The following is a 26,118-nucleotide window of genomic DNA, read 5'->3' as shown; positions in this document are numbered from 1 at the left end:
CATGCGCGGGACGGCTCGCCCTCACGGTCCCCTCGCGCTCCAGCGGGGAGGCGCGGGAGGGAAAGAGAGCGCTTGCCGTGCTCCGCTCCCGATCTGAACTCTAGCAGCGGCCCCCCCGCACCCATAAAGGTGGCGGGGGGAGAGAAAGACAACGGCGGGCCGCTCCACCGGGACCTTCTGTACCGACCCGAAGCCGACCCGTCGGCTCCAGCGGCCTGAGCCGTGCCAGTGTCTTGCAGTCCCTGCAGGACCCAAAACTAACTCATTTTGTATCTTTTGAATTTTGTGTTTACAGAGCTGACAAACAGCCGTGAAGAGATGGTAACTTCAAATTCCCTAAACCTTCCTGGAATTCATGAACTACTGTTCAAACCCGATGAACAATAACAGGAGCAACCATGAAAACTTTATCAATCCCTCAAAAATCCCTCAATTGTATTTGAAAAAAAAAAAAAAAAAAAAAAAAAAAAAAAAAAGCGGGATAAGAAGAGGGGATCAAATTGCATATAAATTGCATTGTGCATTGTTTTTATCACTTTGGTATTCTTTCAAACTACTCTATTGACATGTTAGACTGTCAATTCGAACAGACTAACAATGTTGTATATAGTTTTGTATAGTGTGTGTATTAATTCACTGAATTAGAAATATTAGACTCAATCATCAAATCCTTGCAAGGAGAACAAATCCTAAATACCAAAACATAAACCAAAATTCTAAATTAATTCTAAATCAGCATCCATTCTAATTTCTAGTAAAAGAAACCTCTTGTGCTGTGTTTGTTTCTTTTCTTGAAGGGCCCAACAGGAAATTACAAACACAGTACATTTTTATTTTTTTTTCCTAAGCGAAAAAGGTGAATTATGGATGCTAAATCTGAACCAGAGTGCCTGTAGTTATTGCAGACCACATAGCTCTCAGGTCTGACTGAAGCCTAGCCTGGGAAATTCATGAGAAGGAATTAAAACAATTCTCAGAGATACTAAACAGCCTTGCAGGTGTTGTTTTGCAACCTGTTGTTTCTCCTTGCAAGAGAGAGTCAGGGGGGGCAGAGTGCCCCTGACCAATGATAGTAATGTAGTACTTTGTTAACCAATAAGAGTTTCCTTTCTGTACTTTTCCACGTATCTGTCTATAAGACAGAGCTGAAGCAATAAACTGGGAATTCTCGTGTCGTGACTCCCATGAGAGTCCATGGTCGTTCCTTCAAGCCGTTCCCAATCGGAGCGACACCTGGCCCCGATGCTTCAGCAAGCTTGAGGTCAGCTTGGCTGTCTTGGACTGTCTAATAATAATGCAGAATAATAGAATTAAGTATTCATTTTAATTGCTGATCAATAAGATGTGTTTTCATCTAAATCTGCGTGCTAGTTTCTAAACCACTACAGTCTGTTTCATCAATGACCTTCTTCATTTTTGCTTTCTAGTTTCTGCCGATCTCATTTTCTCGCCTGTCCCTGGGAGAGGAAGGGATGATGGCTGGAGGTTTGGCAGTCAGCGAGGGCCTGGCCACCACTACAGTTCTGGACTCTCAGCCTTGGAGATGTGATCAGGAATCTGCTGTTAGTTCCCAGTTTTGTATTGCAAAGACTGACCATGCTGCCAGCACTGTGTTTTATAAGTGAATTTCCATTTGGTCAAACTCCAAAGCAGCCTTAATTTTAAGGTGGAATTCTTTGTGGATGAGGCTGTGAAGAATATGGTGTTTATACTCCCATCCTACCAGCAGTACAGTAGAACAACTCCTAACTGATTTGGTAATAAAGACCTAGTTTTTCTTCACTAAACCTGCCCTAGCAAAATTCATAAGCTGGTGATAGCTATCTCTGGAGTGGAAAATCTTTATTGAGTTTATTGACAATTTAATATACTTTGTCAAGCTTTGCTGCTTAGTTTCTGTTCATCCAGAGACACCTGGGGCTACCTTTGCTTCCTAAGGGATTAAACTAGCAAGCACTTAGAATCAGATTTTGGGAAGATGGGTGCAGGAGACTTGGTAATTCACTTCAGAAAAATATAATAATGATGAACACTTCAGATGGAAATGATAGTATTTGACATACTATGTGAAATGCTTTTAAGTTATTTTTTAGTTTTTCTTTAATTTTTAATCCTGGATAAATTAAATGAGGCTTTTGGGGAAAGCATGAGCTGGAATTTATATTGTATTTATATTGCCCCGCCGTCACCGAGGACAGGGCTGTCCAAAGAAGTTGATGCAGCTGCTGAGGCAGAACTGTGACCTGATGCAGCTGCACCTTCGTTACTGCTCTCAGCCGAGGCCAAGAACCAAGTCAGCGGCAAAAGTGGGCATTGGGAGGAGACTCCGCATCTCCCCTCAGTTCTGACCTCCAGAGCGTCAAATCAGCTCTTTGACTCACAGCTCACCACAGACCTCGAAACAGGAGGCAAAGATCTACACCAGTTGGCCTTTCATAACTTCTCACCCATCTATTACCTTTCTGTGGCTAGCTTCAGAAAATGGGGGGGAAGCCATTCCAAAGAACACGACCAAGGAAATCACACAGCACTCGGGACTTTTTCCAGGCATCAAATTTTTAATGGATAATGTGAAGTAACGCAGAAGCAATTCCTGTCCACAGAAAAAAAGATTTCAAATGTTTTTGTCTCAAAGACAATCACTGGATGTTGAAAATTTCTGCTGCTGAAAGTTACATTAAGTCCTCAACACTGAGCAATCAATATCCCCACAATCTAAACTGTGAAATTACCACCTCGGCAAGGAGAAAATTTTCAGGATTTGCAACTCATCTCAAAACTTCAGTAGAACTGAACCAGCAGAATTTCCCTGAGATGCCATTGTGTTCTGGAACCCCTCAAATACTCACTAAAACAGACTTTACTTTCAGTAGGACAGCTGTTGATGAAAATCTGCGGTAAAACCTATGGGAAGTGGCCATGTGCACGCATCTTCCTTCCCACAGCAGGCACAATCAAATCCTCCTTTGAATGGCCTCAAAGTTGAGCAGCACTCATTGGCACAGCCTCTTCTCCCACAGACAGGCCAGTGAGCAACACGGCAGCGCCAGCCAGATGGGCAAGGACAAGAGAGAGCAGATGCCAACAAGGCTTTGAAGCTGTGCCAAGGGAGGTTTACGCTGGGCGTTGGCAAGAACTTGTGCCCAGAAAGGGCCATTAGATCCTGCAATGGCCTGACAGGGGGCTGCTGGAGTCATCCTTGTGGCAGGTGGGCAAGGCAAGCCAGGCCGCAGCGCTCGGGCCCCGCTCTGCTGGCCATGCTTGCCGCCATGGCTCACAGGTTGGACTCAACATTCTCTCAGGGCTCTCTGAGGCCAGGGCGTTCTGTGCTTCTGTGACATCACAGCCTCTGGCGACGGCACGGTGCCTGGCAACTGTCGCCAGCTGTTGCTGCGCCCCAGAGCCCAGGCAGACCTGCTTGCAGAGAGACGCCCAGAGCCTCTGTGCTGCCGGCAGAGCTCTATGGCTGCTCACGGCTCTTCCTCGCTGCTGCAGCTTTACGTGCTGCTGCTCTTGGCCCATCCCCTCGACCCTTCCAGCAAACTCGAGCAGAGCACGGATGCCTCTCCTATCCTTCCGGAGGATTTCTACCCGGAGGAGACGGACCCTGAGCAGATCCTGTGGGTGTCCTGGGCAGTCCTGCTGGTCGGCGTGCTCATCATAGGCATGGCCATGGGATGGGCCCTTGAGAGAAGATTTCAGAGATGCTGGAAAGAGGTGAGGCAGGGCTGGGGGGGTCAGGGAGGTGGGATGGGGCAGACCTTGAGGGCCTCTTGGGCACCCTTTGGCCAATGCCCTGCGGCAGAAGGGGCCTGAGCTCCTGGCTGGGGAATCCGGCCCAGGGGCTGAGCCCCATGGACAGCACCAAGCAGAGGCGGCCAGAGCTCTGCCTCCTGCAGCCTCTTCCCCGGGGCAGCCCAGCCCAACTGAGCCCGAGTCTCTGTCTCCGAGGCCAAAGGCAGCCCCACTTTGTGGGTGCCGGCCCCGCTCTTCCCCTCTGCCTCTTCCATGGGGATCCCTGCGCTTTGCCTTGCAGCGGAATCTCCGGAGCCCTTCAGGCCGTGCAGGGCCCCGCCGCCATCGAAGACACGGCTGTCCAAAGAAGTTGATGCAGCTGCTGAGGCACAACCGTGACTTGATGCGGTTGTGCCTTCGCTCTCAGCCGAGACCAACAACCAAGACGGCGGCAAAAGAGGGCATTGGCAGGAGACTCCGCACCTCCCCGCAGCTCTGACCTCCAGTGCGGCACTCTGTCTTCAGAACATTACGGGGAATGCGTGACCAGTGCCCAGCCCAGGCACTGCGACGTTCCCCATCTTAGAAGTTAGCCACACCCCTATTGTTAGTTGTAGGATTCCCCACCACGTTTCCCCCAAGAAGTTGACCTTTCCCTTAGTGTTCAGTTCTAAACAGTTGAAGTATTGAAGTATTTTAGGCTTAAGATTCTTACCCCATAGTCTTCAAGTAACGTTGTAGTGTAGATTTTAGAAGTAGTCAAGTGAATAAAGTTCACGTTTTCTACACGTTGCTGTGTCATTGTCTTAATGTTGCACCTGAGACCTGGGGACTCCTTGAGAGATGGGTTTGCATGGCAGCTCCAGACTGCCTGCAATGGAGAGCCCGAGTGCCCCAGCAGGGTTTGCAAGAGTATGGAGGGCAGCGGGAAAGAAGAAGGTGGCCAATATTCACCTGCCTCCACCTTCCAAGGAAGCTTGGAGTCAAACCCTGTCTGCACGTCAGGGGGGACCCTAAAGGCCCCGGCAGGCATCAGGATGGCCCCAGGACAGGGGGCTCGCAGGACTCTGGTGCACCATGAAAGGAGCAGGATCATCCTTGGAATGCTGGGAGAGAAATGCAGAGACGTCTCCCCTGGGATCCAGGCAAGGGCTGAATTCAGGCAGGCAATTAGATCCACAGGCTGCCTGGGCTATGGCAGCTATCAGTCCTGCTTCATAGATTTCTGGGGGGAGTTTATCTATATAGATCTGTATTTAGTTCTTTCTATTTATCCTGTTGACCCTCCAAATAGGATTAGATTTCATTTGCCTACAAAACATCCGTTTTTTGATTTGTAGGAATCAACCATCTGTGCTCCCAGTTTCAATGACTTCTCTCAAATTCATTCTGCATCTTGCTCCTTTACAGCACCATCAAATACCTCTGTTAAATAAAAAGAGTATCAGTGGAAGGACGACAATCTTGTTGCTTTCTGAAGAAAGTTAACTTTGATGACATATCTACTTTTAAAAATCCCATAGGAATAAAACTTACAGATCAGCTTTAGAATTTCAGAAGCTGGTTCAGAAGCTCAACTCTTCCACACCACTTTACTTTTTGGGGACATTCAGCAGCAATAGCAAACAAGCACAGCAAAGAAATGGAAGAAGAAATGCAGATCATCAGCAGCAGACCACCTAGCAAAATCCATTTTAAATACAGCTCCAAGTTCTCAAAGAGCAAGTGTGAAGTGTAAATGGAGACACTCACACCAAATTACTACCAGTTGGTACTTTTGGCATTTCCACTGGCTTTCCTCTTCACTTTTTTATCTCTCACCTAAGGGAGGAGAAAAAAACCCAAACAAACACAACCTTTCAGGCAGAGAAAAGATGTGGTTGCTCTTGAAGAAAGCATTTGATTCTGCCTGTAGAAGAACCTGTTGGGAAAAATAGTAGCTTTTAGCAAAATGCCACTGTGCTCTTGCACTTGTTCTACCCCTGTGAGAAAGAACAGGCACGTCTGTAAGGTTCCTGCAGCTCACCCTGGCTGAGGGTCATTGACCACTTATCACTGCAGGGGTCACTGGCAATAACGATGGTGGAAAATGTGGAGGGAGCTGGATAAATAAATGCTTGCCATTGCCTTAGCAGAAAAAAACCCCATCAAAACCAACCCACCCTCAAAACAAAGCAATGAAAATAGTTTGCCTCTGAATGAAAAGAACTTCAGTTAAGTATATGATGTCTGCTTTTGGTTCAGCATTCATCAATCTGAATTTGAATATGCATAGGGTAATTCAAGGTAACTGAAGCTTAAAGATCATGTCTATTTACTTGTGCATAGCCTATACTGAAGCACATTAAAAAGCCGTGTTTTGCTTCAAATCTGCGCAGTATTAACTTCATTCCCTCTTATACTCACTAGGTAATTAAATACATGAAGAAACAGATTATTTTTTTTTTTTTATTAAGAATGCATTATAAATTAGGAAGGCATGGCTTTATCAGTGTCTGCTAATACCAACATTACTCAGCTAAGTTGAAAGTATTAACACAAGAACTTGATGACAGAAGCAATGTTCATCAGAGCCTCAACAATAAAGTTGCAGTTCCAAGTTTTTCAGATGTCCTACACTTGCTAAGGCATCTCCAGAAAGAAGAGTCACCAGAAAATAGCAGAGGAAATTTGAAACCCATTTCTCTTTTGGTTTTTTTTTTTTCAGAACTTTCTTGTGGGCAACAGAAAACTCCTAATATGTGGAATGAAACGTAGTTTTTTTGCCTGAGTCATGAGTCATCCCCTCAGTTCCAACCTGATCCAGTGGTCACTTGAATCTTGGAAAGGGTCAAATCAGCAATATGAAATTTCAATTGTATTCATGAAAGTAGCTCTTTTTTCTCCATTCCCCTCCCTCTCCCAAATATATCAACACCAAGTGAGAAAGGCTTGATTTGAAAGATAATTATTACAGAATTAAACATGGACATAGCTAGTTTGCTACAAGTTCCAGCAGATAGAGAAACGAGAGCAGAATCAGAGGTTATCAAACTCAATATAAAATCCAGCTCATGCTTTCCCCAAAAGCCTCGTTTAATTTATCCAGGATTAAAAATAAAAGAAAAATGAAAAAATCATATAAAAGCATTTCACATAGTATGTCAAATACTATCATTTCCATCTGAAGTGTTCATCATTATTATGTTTTTCTGAAGTGAATTACCAAGTCTCCTGCACCCATCTTCCCAATATCTGATTCTAAGTGCTTGCTAGTTTAATCCCTTAGGAAGCAAAGGTAGCCCCAAGTGTCTCTGGACAAACAGAAACTAAACAACAAAGCTTGACAACATATATTAAATTGTCAATAAACTCAATAAAGATTTTCCACGCCAGAGATAGCTATCACCAGCTTAAGAATTTTGCTAGGGCAGGTTTAGTGAAGAAAAACTAGGTCTTTATTACCAAATCCGTTAGGAGTTGTTCTACTGTACTGCCGGTAGGATGGGAGTATAAACACCATGTTCTTCACAGCCTCATCCACAAAGAATTCCACCTTAAAATTAAGGCTGCTTTGGAGTTTGACCAAATGAAAATTCACTCATAAAACACAGTGCTGGCAGCATGGTCAGTCTTTGCAATACAAAACTGGGAACTAACAGCCGATTCCTGATCACATCTCCAAGGCTGAGAGTCCAGAACTGTAGTGGTGGCCAGGCCCTCGCTGACTGCCAAACCTCCAGCCATCATCCCTTCCTCTCCCAGGGACAGGCGAGAAAATGAGATCGGCAGAAACTAGAAAGCTTAAGCTAAAATCAAGAAGGTCATTGATGAAACAGACTGTAGTGGTTTAGAAACTAGCACGCAGACTTAGCTGAAAACAAATCTTATTGATCAGCAATTAAAATGAATACTTAATTCTATTATTCTGCATATTATTAGACAGTCGGAGACAGCCAAGCTGACCTCAAGCATGCTGAAGCATCGGGGCCAGGCAGTGCACAGCTTCTCAGGAGCTGATTTACCCATCGTTCTCAAGTGAATTGACAATTCACAATGCCCAGAGCCCCACAGTAGAACTGCTAGGCTGCAAAATAAACAATTAGCTCTGCTTAAGAGTCAAACTCCAGCACATAGACCATATTAAAGGAAGAATGAAACCTGCAGCATTTGATGGACCTTCAATACCCTGAGAAGATGACAAATTCCCCAAGATGAACAAGTTTCCAAAACACAAATCAAAGGACGGATTTTGATGGATAAAATGTTAAATAGGCCTGTGAAGCTGGAGTTGTTAGGCTGCACATGAAAGAAGGGAAAAAAAACACACCCCAATCCTCAAATGCAATTTTAGATCCCTCTTGGAAAATTTGCTTTAAAAAGAGAGGAATAGATACAATCTTCCCCTCACCTGGAGATTTTAATGAATTCAAGCCATTTCAAATCTGTCAAGAAAGCCCTACCACAGTCCCCGTCAAACAACATTTTCTTTCATTTTTTTCTTCTCATTACTACTTCAGAGCAGTCTAAATAACAGCAAATAAGGAAATTCAAGTTGCAATTCAAACACTAAGCTCTGGAGTCCTACATTGCCTTCAAACACCTGTATGAAACACTAACTTCATGCTTAATGCTCTCCAATACATAGAAGCCATTTATTTGCATATCCTTTGGCTGCTAAAGCTGTAACTTGCATTTCTATCAGCAGATGGGCCTGATTCTCACCTTCCCCTGATACACATGAGCAGTGTGGGCCCTGACTTTCTGGGCAGCTCACACTTCCTTGATTCAAACTCTTGACTTTGCTCTGTGTAACACGGCCCTTCCTGAATCCAGCCTAAGGTACGAAGCAGCCACACACCTTCTGAAGTTTCCATTATTGATATCTGCCTCTCCCCATTAGAATGCTTTGCAAAAACAATTAAGATCCAATGTTGCCCGTGTCTGCTGCAAGGAGGAGCTCTCTGGCTTTTTTACTCCTATTTTTAGAACATTCTCTTTCTAAGGTCATGACAGCTGGGTACAAATCCAGAGCAACACCTTGAAGCATTAACAAACAGAAGCAACAGAAAACAGAAGCTGCTGCATTTCCTGCGGCCATTGGAGGGTGCAATTGCAAGTGTGAAAATATTGCAGTTCTGTCATCCAGTAAGAAGTACACTTTCCAAAGGAAATCCATTCAAAGCAGATTATACAGCATAGATTTGTTATCCATTTTAAATTGTTACTGGAAGCCAAAGAAAGATTTCTTTGGGAGCCTCACAGGTTTTTCTTCAGAATTTATAATGGAACAGTTACTCTGCTTTAAATTTAAGTGGTTTTTTTCCCCAACAGTTTCACCTACCTCCTCACCAAGCTGATACAGAATAGAGGAGCACAGATAGTGGGAGGAACAGATTTGGAATTCCATAAATGGACTTCTCATGTGGCTAGAACTGATATTTCCAGCTCTGTGGGCTTAGAGCATCCATCCAATGTCCTGCCAGTCCAGCACTTCCTGATGGTATTTGCAGCCACTGGCTCCACAGAAGTTAGATCAATGCGCTTCTCCTTGGATGTCATGTGGCTGCTGCAAGTGCAACAATGGAGCCACCAATTTCCATTTGCAAGGTCAGGATTACAAATTTAAAACCTTACTGTTACAAGATGTAAAGGCTCTCCAATCCTGCTGTAAACAAGAGCTTTTAAGACACTTAACTCTTCCAACTTCAGCTTGCTTCCAACTTTATGGTATTTGCTTTTTTAGATAATAAAGGATTGTCTGTAGATTACTGTGGATTAAAATTATAACTGCAGACCTGAGTATTGGTCTCAAGTTTGATGGTATGAGGAAGTTGATGGTCTTCTTATCCATCCCTGGAATCACCCTGATGCACTGTCTCAACTATCTCCAAGAGGTATTTATTTTTTTCAACATGGATTATCTATTTTATGAAGTTTGGAACAGGGAGAATGGCTGCCTTCCATACAAATCAAACAGGTTGGATTTTCAAGTGATTCGAATTGTATCAAAGTCTTCAGACCCAAATAGGTGTAGCTTCTGTGAAATACAGAAGCCCTTATGAAAGGCTCACTCAGAAGGTGTCAATAGAATAAATAATTTAAGAATATTAATAATAAAAAATTATTAAATTAAAGAATTTAATAATAAAAAATATGAAGGAGGACAAGGGCTTCATTCCCTAACTCTGCAGAATTCCATCCAAGTAGAATCTCACTCACTTTACAATGAAAGGAAAATAGTTTAGTGGTGGTGGCAGGGACAAGGCGAGGATAGACGGTGCCAGGGAGGATTCTACACTTAGAGATGCTGAGTATCCAGCCAAGAGACAGAAATTCATAGCAGAATAAGCTTCTACAAACTGAAAATACGCTTGGCTCAGGTAGGTTTCAGGCCACAACTTTGATTCTCCAGCGGCAAAAGTAAAGAACAGTTCAGTCCTTTTTCCTCCCCAACTCATTCCTAGGTCCGCTCCTGCACAGTTTGTAAAAGAAAAAAAGAGTCTCATTCAGAACAAGGACGTAGGACCTTTTCCCCCTGTTGCAATTAATGTGAAAAAAAATAAAGAAAAATACCTGCTCTGCATCTTGTGTTTATCTGCCATTTTAAACCACATTCTGAGCTCATCTCTTCTCAGAGGTACTTCCTTTCTAAATTTTACTTTTATTTTTTGGGTCCAAAAAGTATTACTACAAGTAAACTTCCCCTTGAACAGCCTGCCAGAGAAGAAGAAACAGCAGTGTTTGCTATCTGCCACCAAATTTTACATCCTGTCCTATAATCTTATTTTCATAAGCTGAAAGCCATTGGGGAAGGCAGAGAGAGATCTACATTTGTGCATCCTAGCAGGATGCTGTGCTGGAAAATATCTCTACCGAGTGTTCTTGGGTTAGTGGATCCAAATGACTTGATAGTACTGAGGGTCTGCACTCATTTGTACTAAATGGATGTAGGGACATTGCCATTGGAAATACAAATTTACAAAGGGACTGCCCCATAGGCTTGTATGAGTAGTTTTAGTTTAGGGGCATTATCCGATGATATGACTGACGATATCATATGGTCTCTGTGTTAGCAACACAGCCCTACAGCCTTGGAATAAAGTTTCTAACAATAAAATATTTGGCATGCAATATGGAATGGTGGCCAAAAAGAAAATTAATGTCATCAAAGTTAAGGACCCTAGCAACATTTTAAGAGAAGTCTTATGAAGATGAAATTCTCTATTTCAGCTCATTATGTGTTGATCTATTTTATATATTAGTAAGGGCCTGTCTGCACAAACCAGTCTTTGAAATACGTCGTGATATTAAAGGCTAAAGTCCTTGAAACCTTCCTGCAGGAGAGAGAGTAAAGCAAAACAATATCCGTGTGTACAGGACAAAAAATGTAAACCTGTGTGCATTAGCCAATAGTAGCTTGCTTAGCCCACAGACCCTGTAAAACCCCATATAAGTGTGCAAAAGGTAGAAATAAAAGGCGTCCACGTTTACTTCTGTGAAGGCTGGTGAATAGCTGGTGGTCTCGCAATAATTTTGTGGCATTTTGAGAAAATTTTAAAAATTTTGTGGGATTTTCCTTGAATTTTATAGGATTTTTTTGGAATGTTGTGGAATTTTATAAGATTTTGTGGAATTTTGAGAACACTTGAGTAATTTTGAAAGATTTTTCATATATTGTGTGGAAATTTGTGCAGATTTTGTGGGATATTTCTAGAATTTGGAAGGGTTTTGAGAAGATTTCAGGAATTTTGCGGGACTTTTTCGTGAAATTTTTGGATTATTGTGGAATTTTTTGGAATATTGAGGAGACATGAAGAATTTTGATGGATTTTTCCTAGATTGTGTGGCAAGTTGTCAAGATTTTGTGGGACGTTTCTGGAATTTGTTAGGGTTTTGAGAAGAGTTTGGGAATTACGTGTGATTTTTGTGGATTTTATGGGATTTTGAAGAGACTTTAAGAATTTTGATGGATTTTTCCTAGATTGTGGGGAAAGTTGTCAAGATTTTGTGGGATGTTTCTGGAATTTGATAGGGTTTTGGGAAGATTTCGGGAATTTTGTGGGATGTCTCTGAAATTTTGTGAGATGTTTCTGGAATTTGGTAGGATTTTCAGGAGACATGAATAATTTTGATGGATTTTTCCTAGATTGTGTGGAAAGTTGTAGAGATTTTGTGGGATGTTTCTGGAATTTGATAGGGTTTTGAGAAGATTTCCGGAATTTTGTGGGATGTTTCTGGAAATTTGAGGGATATTGAGGAGACATGAAGAATTTTGAGGCGTTTTTCCTAGATTGTGTGGAAAGTTCTCAAGATTTTGTGGGATGTTTGTGGAATTTTGTATAGTTTTGCGATGATTTCGGGAATTTTGTGAGATGTTTCTGGAATTTCATGTGATGTTTGTGGAATTTTGAGGGGTTTTGAGTTGACTTGAACAATTTTGAGGGATTTTTCTTAGATTGTGTGGAAAGTTCTCAAGATTTTGTGGGATGTTTCTGGAATTTTGTGGGAATTTTTTGTGGAATTTTGAGGGATAGTGAGGAGATATAAAGAACTTTGATACATTTCTCCTAGATTGTGTAGAAAGCTGTGTAGATTTTGTGGGATCTTACTGGAATTTCGAAGGGTTTTGAGAAGATTTCACAAGTTTTGTGGGATGTTTTTGGAATTTTGAGGGTTATTGAGGAGACATGAAGAATTTTGATGGATTTTTCCTAGATTGTGTGAAAAGTTGCCAAGATTTTGTGGGTTGTTACTGGAATTTTATGGGGCTTTGAGAAAATTTCGGGAATTTTCCGGGATGTTTCTGAAATTTTATCGGGTTTTGAGAAGATTTGGGGAATTTTGTGGGATGTTTCTGAAATTTTGTTGGGTTTTCAGAAGGTTTAAAGGGATTTGTGGGATGTTTGAAAAATTTTGTGGGATTTTCTGGAATTTTGTGTGATTTTTGTGGAATTTTGAGGGATTTTGAAGAGACATGAAGAATTTTGATGGATTTTTCCTGGATTATATGGAACGTTGTCAAGATTTTGTGGGATGCTTCTGGAATTTGGTAGTGTTTTGAGAAGATTTCAGGAATTTTCTGGGGTGTTTCTGGAATTTTGTTTGATATGGAGCTGACTTGAAGAATTTTGAAAGATTTTTCAGATTCTGTGGAATGCTTTCAATATTTTGTGGGATGTTTCTGGAATCTGGTAGGATTTTGAGGAGACATGAATAATTTTGATGGATTTTTCCTAGATTGTGTGGAAAGTTTTCTTTTTTTTGTAAGCTGTCTTAGGAATGTCGTAGGGTTTTGATAAGGTTTTGGGACTTTATGGGATGTTTCTGGAATTTTGTGGGATTTTGAGGAGACATGAATAATTTTGATGGATTTTTCCTAGATTGTGTGGAAAGTTGTCGAGATTTTGTGGAATGTTTCTGGAATCTGGTAGAGTTTTTAGAAGATTTTGGGAATATTTTGGGATGTTTCAGGAATTTTGTGGGATTTTTTGTGGGAATTTTGCGGGATATTGAGGAGACATGAATAATTTTGATGGATTTTTTCAAGATTGTGTGGAAAGTTGTCAAGATTTTGTGGGACGTTTCTGGAAATTTGGTAGGATTTTGAGAGGTTTTTGGGAATTTTGTGGGATGTTTCTGGAATTTGGTAGGGTTTTGATAAGGTTTGGGGGATTTTTTTGGGATGTTTCTGGAATTTTGTGGGATTTTTGTGGAATTTTGTGGGATTTTGAAGAGACATGAAGAATTTTGAGGGATAATTCCCTGATTGTGTGGAAAGTTGTCAAGATTTTGTGGGATGTTTCTGGAATTTGTTAGGGTTTTGAGATGATTTTGAGGATTTTGTGGGATGTTTCTGGAATTTTGTGGATTTTTGTGGAATTTTGTGGGATTTTGAGTTGACTTGAAGGATTTTGAGGTATTTTTCTGAGATTGTAGGGAGAGTTGTCAAGATTTTGTGGAATTTATCTGGAATTTGGTAGGGTTTTGATAAGATTTTGGGAATTTTGTGGGAAATTTCTGGAATTTGGTAGGGTTTTGAGAAGATTTCGGGAATTTTGTGGGATGTTTCTGGAATTTTGTGGGATTTTTTGTGTAATTCTGTGGGATTTTGAGAAAATTTTAATAATTTTGCAAGATTTTTCTGGAATTTTGTGGCATTTCTTTGTAATGTTCTGGGATGTTGAGGACACTAGAACAATTTTGAGGGACTTTTCTTAGTTTGTGTGGAAATTTGTGGAGATTTTGTAGGATATTTCTGGAATTTTGTGGCATTTTTTTGGAAATTTGAGGGATTTTGAAGAGACATGAGGAATTTTGATGGATTTTTCATAGATTGTGTGGATAGTTGTCAAGATTTTGTGAGATGTTTCTGGAATTTGGTCGGGTTTTGAGATGATTTCGAGAATTTTGTGGGATGTTTCTGGAATTTCATGTGATTTTGTGGAATTTTGAAGGATTTTGAGGAGACATGAAGAATTTTGAGGGATTTTTCCTAGATTGTGTGGAAAGTTGTCAAGATTTTGTAGGATGTTTCTGGAATTTGGTAGGGTTTTGAGAAAATTTTGGGAATTTTGTGGGATGTTTCCTGAAATTTTTGGGATGCTTTTGGACTTTTGAGGGATATTGAGTAGACTTGAAGTAGTTTGAGATATTTTTCTGAGATTGTGTGGAATGTTGTCAAGATTTTGTGGGATGTTTCTGGGATTTGGTAGGTGTAAGAGACGGTCTGAAGATTCCCTCATCTGTCTCACAACCGTCTCAAGGACCGAGACTGAGACCCTGAATATCACAAGGGACTTGGTTTGGGGCTTTGGGCCTAGCTGAGATGGATGTTTGCTCAGTGATTGTTTGCAGGAGGTTGCACGGTACACTGCCCTCGTTCCTGCTGGTGAACAGAGGCTTGGTAACCTGCGCAACGAGTTCTCCAGGACTCATGGCTCTCGTTCCTGCTGGTGAGCAGAGGCTTGTGCGTGGTACCCTGTGCAATGGGTTTTCCACAACACCTTGCCCTCGTTCCTGCTGGTGAGCAAAGACTTGCAAGACATGGATCGCTCTGTACCCTACACCTGCTCCCCGCGCAATGGAATTCATCACAATGATCATCAATCTCCTCTGGCTTTGGCCCTGCGCCCCTCGCTTTGCAGAAGACTATAAAATTATACCCCAAACTTACCTTCCTTTGAGATCTCCCCAATGGACAGAAGACTCTGCATCGTTGGACGGCTGAGTGGACTTTGACGTTGGTAGCTCTAATCCCCTTACTCTCTTTTCCTTATGCTTTGCTTTCTCCTTTCTCTCCCTCTATCGCATATTAGTGCTGATGAACACTCCATAAAGTGTGTTTTGCTGTTTAAGTCCTTGCTTTGCTGATAATCTTTTGTACTCTAAGACCGACTAAAAGAACCACATCACGAATCCCACCTTGCGGATCGTGACAGGGAGCTGCATCCAGATTATTTCATGTGAATCCCCTGAGTTGTCCAGCTGCCTCTGTGCCCCGTCCTCGGGAGTTTGTGGCCCAGGCACGACATGCAAGAGCTGTGGCACACCATGGGTACATGAAATTAAGTGGTAAGGCTGACATGCCAAAGCAGAATTTTCTAGGCACAGCTCCTAGGAAACTTCACAGGGAATTGCATACAATATTTGTGGCATTAGAAAGTGTTATAATTCACTGCTCTTATATGACCACCAGCTGCTAGCTTAAACCTACTACAATTTCTGCTCTAGAACAACCAAGCTGAAAGGTAGAATTAAACTCCTTGTGATGGTAATCCCCTTTTTCATATATTTGCACAATATCTAGTGCAGTGGGGCACTAATAACAATAGGAAGTTTTAGCTTTTAATTTTAACCTTCAGTCTGTCTGGGTTAGCATTTGCCTTTAAGGTGACTTAACATTTTGCATGTAATTACAGTCTCTGGATCTTTGAAAAGAGCTGTTTCTCTTGAGTTTTCTGAGTGGAATAAAATACATTTATTAGCCTGTAACCTTTTTTAAATCCCTCTCCCATATGGTATTCATGTGGCATCACATATAACAATGTAGGATAATAACCTGCCTAAGATGGGCTATCATGAATATTGATGAACAGGGTAATTAAGATCTCTGTGTATGGTGCATGACTACATATGGGCAACCTATTGATGCAATTTCTTAAGATTAAATCAAAATAATAGACGATAAACATAAGAGTTCTACCGGCTTATCTGATATTTCAATCCATTTCATGTTTGGGAAGAACTGAAATATTAATAAGCAGAAAGATCTGTTATTCAAATTAATTCTAGCAGGAAAGAAAACAATTTCGCCCTTTTTTTCTTTACCTGTTGACTTGTGGGACGGATGACAAGCTGATATGTTTCCCTGGAGGCTAACATCTCATGTTCCAGAATACAGGCTTTCATTAAAAAATGATGACTTGTGAGGAGATGTTCATATTCATGTGAACACAGTGCAGGTGCTCATCTTCTCTAGTGCCTACAGAGAGCCTGAAACAACCAGTGTGACAAACAAAGCACAGCTGAAACAGCCGACAGCAACTCCAGCATCAGTGATGAGGATTTATTCGTGTTCTTGTTGGGTTTGATCTCCCAGCACTATAAAAACTCCGGGGTCACTGATGGATAGATGCTCTGAATCCTCCATCAAGGCCGGTCCAGCACTGTGATGAGCAATGTGTGATGGTCACTCAAGCTCCATCTCTAGGTTAACCACACTTTTTGCCCTCACTGCTCACAGAATGCGTCTGCTTCACTCTGGTGATTTAAGGGCTTCTTCTAATTTCCATCCTAACTTTCTGCACCAATTTTACCCAATTGTTATTATGCCAAAAATCTCTTTTTCTTAAATAGTTGTGAGCTACCACTGCATATTAATGTCTCCCCCTTGAGTGCTGCAGCTATATCAGCTCTCAACCTTTACCTCGACTATCATGCTGTGTATTCACCTGATCATGGGGACAGCTCTTCTCTCCACCTCTTCCGCTCGGAATCACTTTCCCCAAACTTTAATCAGCCTTCCAAGTGAGGGTGTACCTCAGCCATATGAACAAGCATCAACACTTCCATACATCCACCTCTTCTTTTCCTGTCTGAAAACTGCTTGCAGTATTTTCCAGACAACTCACTTTGGCTGCTGACAGACAATCCCTAACTTTGACTGGTCCCCACGTCCTTTCTCACCTCAGTGATTGCCAGCTGATGAGCTCTCAGTTTGGAGCAGACAGTGCTATCATTGATCCTGCAGCGTTACCTTGCATGCTGAGTAGCCTCCCTCTGCAAACTCCTCTGGTTCTTGCTCTTTGTTTGTTGCCACAGGGAAGCGGGGCTGTGCTTTAGGTGCTGTGTGTTCAGGAGCACACAAGGCAGGGGGGATTTTTTATACAGGAGAAAGTGAAGGGTGTGAGGAAGTTGAAGGCAGTGCTAAAGCATTCGTTTTTTTTTTTTTTTCAGAAAAAAAAATCAGCTAAATTACCCATTTTCTTCAGAGTTACTTCTGCCAAGGGAAAGGAAAGATGAAACTGTGATGATTTTTCCAGCTGACTGTGAATGACATTCTGCTTTGGGAAGTGTTTGGATTACTGCTTACCTGAAGTGCTGGATATGGCAGCATGTTTTCCCTCTTTGCAATGTACAAGACTATTTTAGAACTTCTCTTTTGTTATTGGTGTGGAAAACAAATGGATTTTAGGGTAATAATACAGATTCTTAACTCTATTTGATTACATATTCTAAAATCAATTTTTAACAGAAGTTTTAATTATACATTACTTTCTTTAAAAGGGCAGAGGTACTTCAGATTGTTGATTGTGCTTGCAGAGACTTGGTTTCTTTTTCATTTTCTATCCCCATTATCCCTTTCCTGTAACCAATTTCAGTATTGCTAAGGAGCTTTCACTCAAATTGACAAACATTCGTAAAAACTCACTAAAATTAATACATTCTGAATCAATGCTGCTATTATTTTTTTTTTTTTTGTATATTTATTAACTTGGAACCTCTGACCCTGATATAATGGGAAGGAAGAGTCTTTTCTCTCTTTTCATAAGCAAATTTCGTGGTAAATTGCAGCAGAAAATGCTCAGTCCTCCTCATTAATGGATCTGTCTTACACTTCACATGGCATGACTTGAGCAGTAAAGGGTGGGTTTGCAGCTTACACCACACACACCTAATGAATTCCTGAGCTGCTTGAATTGCAGAGCTGCCCATTTGATCATCGTGCAAAGATGACAGTGGTCTCGATACCCTGATTAACGTGGAACAAAATATATTTATAACAATAGTTTATTCTAAGCCTGGAGATAAAACTGCCTTTCTGCTGCCAAGCAGTCAGCACCCACGGCATGCAATTAGCAACTTCCTTCCACTGCTTTGAAAGACATTACTATCATGTATGCAGATAGTGGGATTTTTTAGGCTAAGTTATTGAAAATTAAATAGAAAGTTGTGAAAAGGAACAATAAATGGGTTTTCCATCTGAAAGCCAGTGGCTTTATAGGGAAAATCCGTAAGTGTGGCTGGTTTCCTGTATTGTTTGTTACAGAATAGTCATTACACACTTCACAAGTGAAGGGTATTGTAATCACAGTAATGGAAAAATGTAGCTCAGTTGTAAACTTGAACAGTGTTGGGGTTTTTTTGTTTCTGAGATAGCCTCTTAGCTGATTACATTTTTGACCACAAGCATTTCTTAAATGTTAGGCCACATTTTTCTCCTCATTATATAGATGAAACTTGTAAAGAAAACCTTTTCCAGTTTCACAAGTTTCTGATTAATCCAAAGAGCATTATAAATCTACAATAAGTTTGCCTTTTGACTAGCAGCGTTTGTAATAGCTTTAAAAAAGTAATCATTAAATGACTAATAACAAGCAATTGCCTTGATGCTCCTTGTTTTCAAATACCTATCTCAATTTAATGTCTTCCTGCAAGAAATTGTCAACAAAAATAATACAAATAAAAATGAGTGTTTGGTTAAAAGATGTCTCTAAACTTTGAAGTGGCAGGACTGGAAGAAGTATTTCTTTATTAATGGAAAAGTGTTGCTATTACAAGTAACGCTCCAAACGATGACGACCCTTCTGACATGTAGTGTAATCAGTCTGTACATGGTATGAGCAACCTGTGCTGGGAGTTGGAGTAATGATCACCATACCAAAAATAACCAAAATTTTGCACAGGTTTCAGCAGGACCAGGCGTTCATTTGCAGATGTAGAGCCATGCAGGGCTTAGAACCATTTCTTGCAGCAATTGCCTGAAAGTGCTAAGACCCTGAGACAGAGTGGGATTCAGTTCATTTGAGGAAGAGAGATTGCTGATGGTGCAGAAGGATGTGGAACAGGTGAAGACTTGAGCTGGAAGCAAAACATGAATGGGAAAGGGAGCATTTGTGTGTAGAGGCCGGCAGTGAGAAAGGCAGAAAGCTGAGTCCTTAGTTCACGGTGGAGCCTAGCAGTTGTCTAGATGTGCCTCTGGTTTGCCTGCACTTCAGTAGGTTTTCCTCCTCCCTAATTTCTTGTCTGGATTTACTACTCATTTTCCAATTTTTTTGGTCAAGTACTGTGTGCCAGGCAGAAATGCTGGCCAGAAGCGCAGTCAGCGGTGTCCTAAGATGTATTGCTCAAAGAACGGCTAAGACATCACTCCCAGTTCACGCTGCATTGACAGCTCAAGAGCAAAGAGCCTGAAAAGTAGAACCAAGGATGATGAAAGCTGTTCATATTCCTGCCAGAAGCGCATGGCGCTGCAGCTGGTGACGCTCTGCGCCACAGCCCTCAGCTGTGAGGTGTCTAGCACATCTTGGTGAGCAACCAAGTGCTTCCGAGGACAAGCGCTCTCCCACACGTTTCTGTCCAGGCTGGCCAGCGATAGCCTAAAAACAGCTGCTCAGAGAGAAGGGTAGGAGAGAAACTGTGAGTTTGAGCTCACAGCTGAGAATTTTAGTCACTTGACTTCCACCCCATGCTTTCTAGCCTGTTCTAAGAAAAGTAGAGTCCCCAGAACAAGACTCTGTCAGGATATTCTCCCAGTGGAGAAGCTTATGTACAGTTAACGTTCTTATCCCCTTTGTAAACTTGTACCCCTTGTTTACTCCGATGGTTATTAGTCAGGTTAATTACTTACCAGTTTCTGAAGTGTTTTAAAGGTTCTTATGAGACATTCCTGTACCCTTTCCCTTACTTCCTTGCTATTATATAACAAAGCAGCTCCCATAGAAGCTGTGCCACACTAGAACAAAGAAACTCCCAGGAAGCTGTGCAACTGAGTAGTGTGCAAACTAAGGCATGCAAGGCACCAAAACAACGAGCTAAGAGAGGAATAAAAGGACAAGGAAACATATTCTAGCAAGCTATGATGAAAGATCATCTCCCTGCATCACCTAAACCTGCTTAGAAACCATCTTCCTGCATCACCATGACCTAAAGAGGACAGGAATGGCCTGACACCCCTAGACAGTGAACCTGAACAAGAGGCCTCCTGGCTACTTTCCTGAGGACGGAAGCCCCAGCTCTGCAGTGTGTGCTGCAAAGCTGAATTGTGTCTCCTCCTTGGAGCTGACAGTGTGGGAATGGCTGTGGTGCAAGCAACCCCTTGGACCCCCCCCCCACCCCAAGAGCCAAATCCTAATAAAAGCATCAAACAGGAGTCTTGCCTCCTGGCCAATTTGTTTCAATTACCGTGTGCCGCACGGGCCGCGGCCGAGGGGGCCTGGACCCAGCCGGAGCTCCTCCCGGAGCCCAGCGGACTCCAGCTCAGCGGGGGCCGCAGCGGGGCACGGCTTAGGCTTGGCAAGGTGTGAGCAGCCGTGGTCCGGCCCAGCCTCAACCGGGGTCCCGCAGCCTCCCGTCCCCACCCGGTCACTGCCAAGGCTGGCCCGGCCCCGCCAGGCCGAGCCTGTGTGACTCAGCCCTTCTGGGACACAGGGCCAGAAAGACTTCAGCCCTGAAGCAGCAGGCTTTGAGTTCAAGCCTTGGGAAGCGCTTGCCAAAGGCTTAATGGCAATTCATACGTTCATCAAGTCACCCCACTGAAAGTTATGTTTCTAGAATCTTCCCGTATCTCTCCCCAGATTGATTGCAATTCATCACAGTATTTTGCAGCTTTCTAACCCCAGCCAGTGTCTGGACCCATGCCCTCAGACTGCGCCTTCACACCTCCCCTAGATATTGTTCTGTCTGCCCCTAGTCCTGGTCTTTGCACTTTGTTCCTGTGCTGCACAGGCTTTATGGGCCTCATCCCTACTTGATTTTCCTATTCCAGTTGGTTTTGGGGACTCCACGGCACTCGCTCCTTTAATTTTCTCCTCGGTTGTCTGGGTGTCAGGGGACCCTGAAGTTTTAAGGATTGTTGCGGCCACTGTCAGCACGACTGTAAGGGCCGCAGTGCAGCGGGGCCTGGCCCGACCGGCAGCCGAATACCTCCTCAAAGGTGGAAGCAAGAGAGAGATTTCCCGGGCTTGCTTGTCTGCAAAATGTCAATCTCACAGAGGTGGATCCAGCTTTTTAAATGCTTTAATAGGTAGTCAGTTCCCACAGCTAGCCAGCTCTTGGATTTTGCTTGGCACAGAGGCAGCTCTCGCTTAGCAGCTCCTCTCAGTAACATCATTTCCATGGGGGGCTTCTTCCCTGCTCACCAAACAGCAATTCATGCAAAAGCAGCACAAACTGTTCTTCCTGTCCTCCTGTCTTTGCTAGAGAGTGCCTTTCAAAGGGATAATAATTGGGAGCGAGGGGGTTTACATTTTCCATTGCAAAGGAGCCTCCTGCCTCCCTTAGCAGGCCCCTGTCTTTCAAACAAAGACACACACGGTCTCCTTTTGCACCTTCGCTTGGCCCCAGCCACTCCTGATCATTTGAAGGAGCGACTCAGAAAAGGGGCGGCAATCCCCCAAGGCCAGAGCTGCTCCCGGCTGCTCCTGGTGCCTTGGGCTTTTGAAGGGGTGCCGCGGTGGCCTTTGTGACACAGGCACGGGGTGCCGCGGTGGCCTTTGTGACACAGGCACGGGGTGCCGGGGTGGCCTTTGTGACACAGGCACGATGCGTCAGGGGCTGTGGTGACGCGGGACCTTGCGGTGCCCAAAGTCCATTGTGACATGGCAGAGCCCCTCCCCAGCTGGGGAGTATATAAAGGGCTTGCGGGGCCCGGGTCTGTCCCAGGACAGTGGCTGTGTCCAGGTACCTGTGTGCGCCAGAGGACTGCAGGCATGCAGGAGGAGAAGGCAAAGCCCAAGTCCCAGCCCCACAGGCCCTGGCCCGGCTCACAGAGAGCCCAAGCCTTGAGGGAGCAGCAGGAGGAGGCTGAGAGGGCAAGCAGAGGGAGGAGAGGAGCCGTGGAGTCCTGCGCTGAGGAAGAGGCAGAGGTCTGCCAAGGAGAAATGAACAAGTTCCAGCAAGGGACTCCAGGGGAAGCCTGCACTCAGCCACAGCTGTGCCCAGGAGAAGCCCATAGCTGCCAGGAGCTCTCTGAGTGGGAAGAAGGCCTTGAGCAAGAGCTGGTCCAAGTATGGGGGAGCTCCTGGCATTTCTGGGACTGGGATGAGGGCAAGGAGCAAGAGCCCTCCCCACTTGTCTCCGAGTGGGACGAGTGCAGGGAGCAGGAGCTGTGGCAGGCAGACAGCGATCACTGTCAGGAATTTTCAGATTGGGAAGAATCTCCTGAGCAGCGGCTGTCCCCAGGAGAAGGCACGAGCTGCCGGGCACTCTTGGACTGGGAAGCTTGCCACAAGCAAGAGCTGTCCCTGGATGGCCAGGAGGTGACTGGAGGCAAAGCAAAGAGAAAATCCTCCAGGTCCAGCTGGGATGATGACACTGATGGAGAACTGGCTCAGGACAGCAGGGAATACTGTGACATCCTGTGCAGCCAGCTCAAGGCCTGGCAGCGGGAGGACGATGACTGGGATGAGGTGAGCGTCCTGGAGCTGCACGAGGAAGGAGAAGAGGCCAGGCAGCAGAGACTGGCAGATTTAGCCCAAGAGGGAAGCCTGCTGCCTGTCCCTCGAGAAGCTTGGGTGGAGAGCCAGGAACCCGAGCTGTGCCCACAAGAGCAACTCTGTGCTGGGCCTGGCCCTCTGGCAGCCCAAGCCACAGTGGAAGATGTCTCTTCTCCTGGGCAGCCACTTCCCCACAGGAAAGGCCGCTCGCTCTTGAGGCGGGGGCTGCGGGCGCTGCGGGGGCTGTTCCGCTGCCCCTGCCTGGCGGCACAGCCACAGGATTAGCGCCCGCTGGCAGCAGCACCAGGCTGCAGATGGCGGCTGCCCCGCGGCCTGCCCGGTGCCCCGAGGTAGCCGCACGGGCTGCCCCGGCCTGCGCTGGCCCTGCGGCCGCTCTGCGGCACCCCCGGGGCGGCTCCCCGAGGGCACACGGCAGCCCAAAGCGGCACCCAAAGGGGGACCCTCACTGCCGGGGCTCAGCGCCGCATCCCGGCCCATCATCCGGCCAGGAAGGCACCTGGAAAGTCATCGGCTCCCAGCGGCAGCCTGGCACTGCCAGTGGCACCCCTGCACCGGGTCCCCAAGGGCCACAGCCACACGGCTCTTGGCCCTTTGCAGGGACACTGGCTCCAGCTCCTCCCTGCTGGACTCCAAGGCCATTTCCTCTCCTTCGGAAAGGACTTTGCTGTTCCTGTGGCACTTTGGCCATGAGGAATGGACACAGGCAGGAGGTGTTGCTCCCAGGACATGACGGCGGCCTGCTGGACTGCAACACACACAATTCTAACAAAAGAAAAGAAAGTTGTATTTAGGAAGTAGTAGTAGGAAAGAAAAAAACCCAACCCCCGCCCCCCCCCCCCCCCTTACTAAAACCTGCATAAGACCCTCCAGAAACCAAAAAATGATAAAGAATAAGAATAGGAATATTAGGAAGAAGAGGTGGAAGCTGAAGTAGATCAAGACATAGTAGTACTTAAAACATGGAAAATTAAGAATAAGAATAAAATGTTGGAGTCTGGAATACAGAGTGTGTGCCCTTGTTTCTGATACTTAGTTATAAGATCCAGTTATAAGTTCCCCCAGGCAGGGCAGGTCCCTGGGTGCTGCCCCTGGCCCAGATAGTTTTCAGATGGGAAACACTATCAGAAGTAAGGTTTTAGAAGACAAAATGTCTTCCCTGCTGACAGCACCGTAAGGAATAGCTGCAGGGCAGAGTTTTAAAAATAGAGGTTGTCTTGACCTCTCTACAGCCTTGCATGGTTCTCAGCATGATAGATCAGGGGAAAAAATATTATAGTGGGTCGGACACATCACATTGCAACAGAGATGCAACAGCACCCCTGATTTTTCCATGGTTCTGGATGACAAGAACTAGGATACTGTTACCGCTGAAGATGAATAGATCATGCGGACACAGGTGGAGGTGTGCTGAAAAGAAGAGCAGAGTTTATAGTTTATTTCCTCCCAGGATTTATAGGCTTCTGACCACAGCCAGGGATTGGATGGTCAGGATAACATTTTTCTCACTGCACTGGCCATGAGAGATGCCCATCACAAGATGTGTAACAGAAAGAATGTACACATATCTATGTTTACAGTTACTCTCCTGGGAAAGTCCTTAGAAAACCATGTCAGCAAGCTCAGAAGCTGAGTTTTCAGGGCTACATCTCCCCCTTTTCGGTTTAACAAAAAGAAAAGAAAAAAGAAAAATGAACAAAGAAACTAGCAACATTATAAACAATCAAAAAGATAAATAATAGGAAAATACAATACTCCATACAATCAGAAGGCTGTAATTTCAGGGTGATAGCTCACCCTTTCATTATTACAAAAAAAACCTTTTTTTTTTTTTTTGGAAAAAAAAAGCAGAAAAACAACAAAACTCAAAAATAAATGAAACAATTGTCCAACATCAACACCTGCTTGTGGATGGCTCTCAATTTGGTCACAGAGGCAGAATCCATGGCCAGATTGAAAGGCGCCTGGGAAAACTTATGAAATGCTCTGACAGCAGCCTGTAATTCCATCAATTGGGCTGATCTAAACTCATGACTCTCCAAAAAAATAAAACAAAAACCACCAACCTAAAAACAAAACAGCGACATCAATGGAAAGATTAATCTAATAAACTTGAGGAGCAGAAACTGCTTGCAGAACCTCCTCCAGCATCTACAGTGCCTCTGGGGTCAGTGTCAGAGGTGACTTTAAATCAGAGTCCCCCTTTAATAGACCAAACAAGGGAGACAGTTTAGTCGTGGTCAGTCCCATATGAGGACACAACCATGTAAAACTCCATTAATATTTGGACATCATTCATGCAGTGTCTGCACTGAATGCAAAAAAAAGAACTGCACCTCCAGATGCGGGACTGTTCGTCCCAAAAATTATTTTGACCCTCAAATAATTTCAAGGAGGTTGTTTCTGGAGTCACTTGCAGCTCCGTATCATTGGCAAATGCCAGCAAATTTTGCATGCCTTATGGCAAAATCTCCATTGATATCTCTGTGTGGGCTCAGCTTTTTTTATTAATTTTTTTATTAATGATAGCTGGCACCAGAAAGGCAAATTTGGGTCTGTCATCAGGATGCAAAGGAATTGCAAAGAACAATCCTTCAGATCCACAATGAGGACTAGCCAATCAGCAGGAAGCATGGCAGGTGAAGGCATGCTAGCCTGCAACATCCCCATGCTTTCCATCATAGCATGAACTTTCTGGAGGTCTTGCAATAACTTCCATTTCCCAGACTTGTTCTTGACACAGAAAACAGGAATGTCCCAGGGACTGGTTGAAACTCCAGATCACTGTGATCCAACTGTTCTTGCATCAAGTCACGGAGGGTGACTAGTCTATCATGGGAAAGGACAACAGAATCTGCTGAACAAAGAGTCAGTCTCAAGTTCTTCTTTGCATAGAATCTGTCAGCATCGGCTCCAAGGGTCACTCTGGGGCCCATCAGCAAACCTGACAATCGTGATGTCCATGCCAGTGTCAAAAACCCGCAGAAGCTAATCTCTGACAGCACCTCACCAAGGATGGACAGGAGATGGATGGTGTAGACCCATTCAGGATGATCCCTGGCTGTCAGAACAGCAGTCCAGTGACCCAGGGAGGTCCAGGGAACCCGAAGCCACCATCTCCCCGCAGCTGGTTCTCAGCTCTGCGAACATAAAACTCAAAAGGCACAAGGTGAGCAAATCCAGGTCCTGCAGGGATAGGAACAGGAGGGGTGAGTGTGGAACCCATGGCAGAAATGCACCCCAGGAATTCCGAATCAACGTCCCCTGGGTGAGCAATAGTGCCTTGAGCAGTGGTATTCATCCACGCCAAAAGAAGAGCACTCATGCCTTCACCCACTGGACCAAAGCATTCGGAAACACGTGGAATGCCTGATACGCTCAGCTGCACAGTCATTTGACAAGAGGACAAGGTCCACAGGCCAGCTGAAGAAGCTCCAGCAGCCTGGGA

General features: G+C 44.2%; 1 long non-coding RNA gene across 1 annotated transcript; it reads left to right on the top strand.

Annotated features, from left to right (window-relative positions):
• Positions 1–3,388: 3,388 nt before the first annotated feature.
• LOC147645582 (uncharacterized) lies at positions 3,389–4,523 on the top strand. Its single transcript, XR_015282286.1, has 2 exons — positions 3,389–3,717; positions 4,037–4,523. It is a non-coding gene; the product is annotated as an uncharacterized LOC147645582 (long non-coding RNA).
• Positions 4,524–26,118: the final 21,595 nt, after the last annotated feature.

Source organism: Cyanistes caeruleus, unplaced genomic scaffold (genome assembly GCF_971803275.1).
Source record: "Cyanistes caeruleus unplaced genomic scaffold, bCyaCae1.hap1.1 HAP1_SCAFFOLD_226, whole genome shotgun sequence".
Classification (NCBI taxonomy): domain Eukaryota; kingdom Metazoa; phylum Chordata; class Aves; order Passeriformes; family Paridae; genus Cyanistes; species Cyanistes caeruleus.
The sequence above is the reverse complement of the archived record's forward strand: the minus strand, read 5'-3'. Positions and strand labels throughout refer to the sequence as shown.